This window comes from Eschrichtius robustus, chromosome 11 (assembly GCF_028021215.1).
Source record: "Eschrichtius robustus isolate mEscRob2 chromosome 11, mEscRob2.pri, whole genome shotgun sequence".
NCBI classification, from domain to species: Eukaryota; Metazoa; Chordata; class Mammalia; order Artiodactyla; family Eschrichtiidae; genus Eschrichtius; species Eschrichtius robustus.
Genome location: NC_090834.1, coordinates 21246357 through 21249443, shown reverse-complemented (window position 1 = coordinate 21249443; position 3087 = coordinate 21246357).

The following is a 3087-nucleotide window of genomic DNA, read 5'->3' as shown; positions in this document are numbered from 1 at the left end:
TAAAATATTAATAGGGTATATTTTTGGGTGCTAGGACTGTGGATGATTAAAATTATTCTTTCCTCCTCGATTTTACCAATTGTCTTTCATGAGAATATATTTATTTTAAAATTTAAAATGTACAATATTATCTAGAAGCTGAGTCTTCTAAGTATTAAATTAAAATTGCTTGAATATCTTCTGCTTAAGATCACTAATGGTCCTAAAAGCATGGGCAAGGACGAGGTGCTGCTGTTTCCACCTGTGAGAACAGACAGGCTTCCAGAGCAGAGAACCATGAAGGGTCTGGCATGGGTCACCCTCTTTTTTTTGCTATTGAAAGTGTGGTGCACAGACCCCCAGCATTGGCATCACCTGGGCACTTGTTAGAAATACATACTTCTTCAGGTGGTTTGCATGCACATTAGAGTTTGAGATGTAAACTGTTTATTATAACATTTAAATTAAACACATTTTTACTTCATAATTCAAAGTGGTTGATAGTTATCATTATTTTAAAATTAAAAACAGGCAGATAGTGGGATAGATAGGCAAACAGATTGACTGGCCCAATGAACAAGTACCAAGAATTTTCACACAATAAAAATTAATTATTAAATCTATAGTCTTATTGATTACAAGTTTGATGTGAGCCCCTGTTCCAGGCAGGACAGCGTTTCCCCGCCAAATTGTAACAAAGAACTATAATTCTGGGAGGTGTTAGTTGGAGGTTAATAGATATCCCCCTGTATGTTACTACAGCTGTAATAGATGACTTGCAAACTTGGTGACTTAATACAACACAAATTTATTATCTTACAGTTCTGGTGGTAAAAAGTCTGAAAAGGGTCTCACTGGGCTAAAATCAAGTTGTGAGCAGGGCTGTTTTCCTTCTGGAGGCTCTAGGGGGGAATCATTCCCTTGCCTTTTCCAGCTTCTACAGGCAACCTGCATTGCTGTGCCCCCTTCCATCTCCAAAGCCAGCAATGGCCAGTTGAGTGCTTCTCATGCTGCCTTACTGACTCCTTCCGCCTCCCAATTCCACTTTTAAGGACCTTGGTGATTACGTTGGGCCCACTCAGACAATCCAGAATAACCTCCCTACTTTAAAGTCAGCTGATTAACACCCTTAATTCCCCTTTGCCATGTAAGATTCCAGAGATTAGAACATGGACATCTTTGGGCGGTCATTAGTCTGCCTTCCATACCCATGAAATAGAGATTCGGTGGTCACATAAATCTGCAAATAATATTTCCTTATTGGATTTTGCAATGTTCATCAGCATAGTAAAGTCTCAGAGAATTCTTGAAGGAGGCTTTTAACTTTGCCCAGACCAGGAACTCTTCTTTTACTTGCACATCTCATGAAGCTGAGCCTAAAAAATATGAAGAAATTCAGAGAAAATCAAAGAACTAGTTTCTGTCCTAAAGGGGTTGAAGAAAGTGTTTTACTTCTTTAATCATGTACTGTATTTCAAATTAATCCTGAATTCATTAGTGCTGAAGGCATGCAGGGCAGAAGAGTGAGTGAGGACATCTGTAGAAATAAGAGGCCCTAATTACCAGGCTTCTATTCCATTATACAGCAACGCTGAGCACAGCAGTGGTTTGTGGGAGTCGATGCCTATTTCCATTTTTACCAGTGACATATTGTGGCATTATGAATAATTTAAAAAAATCTGTCCTGGTCTCTATAACTCTGTTTCTTATATGTAAAATTGCATTAACAGTATCCCTTTCATACAATACCATTGTGGGGTTTTAATTAATGTTAAAATGCTCTTTGGCATCTATGTGCAGAAAGTTATTAAATTTCATCACCAAATATTATGATGGTAATAAGGACTAGCTCACCAATATTTCATTACATTTGCAACTTTTTTTTCCATTAATTTACTGCATAAGTCATCAATGGCTATATACAGTATTATCCCTATAGCCAGAGCAGAAAGCTTATTTCATCTTTCAGATATCTCATGTTGAAACCAAGAAATATAAACTAGAGAAAGCTGTGTCTTGTAAAAAAAAATTCCCAGAAGGCATTTTTTTAATGTGGTGGGCATAATGATTGCTTACAATAAAAAAGTCTTGAAAGGTCTCACTTGTTCTAAGATTATTCATGCAGCAATTATGCTATTGATGACAATCTGCTTTTATGATAATGTATTATAAGCTCTTCTGAACCCAGTCAACAAAGCATAGTATAATGCTTGCAATCTTCCTCAGGACCTCTCTTGCCAAGATACCTATTCACTTCCTTGATTAGAAAAAGCTAAAAAATATAGGTGTCTTTAAAAAAAGAGATAAAGTGAATATCAGTTGTAGTCTACATTGAATTGGAACTTGTAATTTTAAAGTGAAGATTCACAAAAGAGAGAAATTGTTGGGTACTCTGACATATTCTTGATGGTCTTATTTATCTTAGTGCAAACACTGTACTTGTGAGCCCCTACACTGTGTGTATGGCACAAAGGAAGGGGACCTATTTATTTTATTTTTTTTATTAATTTTTAATTAAAAAGATTTTTTTGGCTGTGTTGAGTCTTCGTTGCTGCATGCGGGCTTTATCTAGTTGCGGCGAGCAGGGGCTACTCTTCATTGCGGTGCGCGGGCTTCTCATTGCAGTTACTTCTCTTGTTGCAGAGCACAGGCTCTAGACGTGCGGGCTTCGGTAGTTGCAACCCTCGGGCTCAGTAGTTGTGGCTCGCGGGCTCTAGAGCACAGGCTCAGTAGTTGTGGCGCACAGGTTTAGTTGCTCTGTGGCATGTGGGATCTTCCTGGATCAGGGATCGAACCCGTGTCCCCTGCATTGGCAGGAGGATTCTTAACCACTGCACCACCAGGGAAGTCCCTATTTATTTTATTTACAATTTGCCAAGAGCAAAAGGGCTCTCCCAACTGAAATCTTAAATTTAACCTTGCATTGCTATAGGTTTTCAAGTAACTATTTGTATTTCAAGTGAGTGTTATTATTTAGGTTCTTAAGTTTCTTCCTTGTTTTTGCAGAGTATGTAACACATACCTTGGGTGAGTCTACCGAAAAAGAGAGTCGAATTACATGTTAAAAGAAAGTGTGCTCCCTGATCTTAAAAAAGGTTAAATCTCACT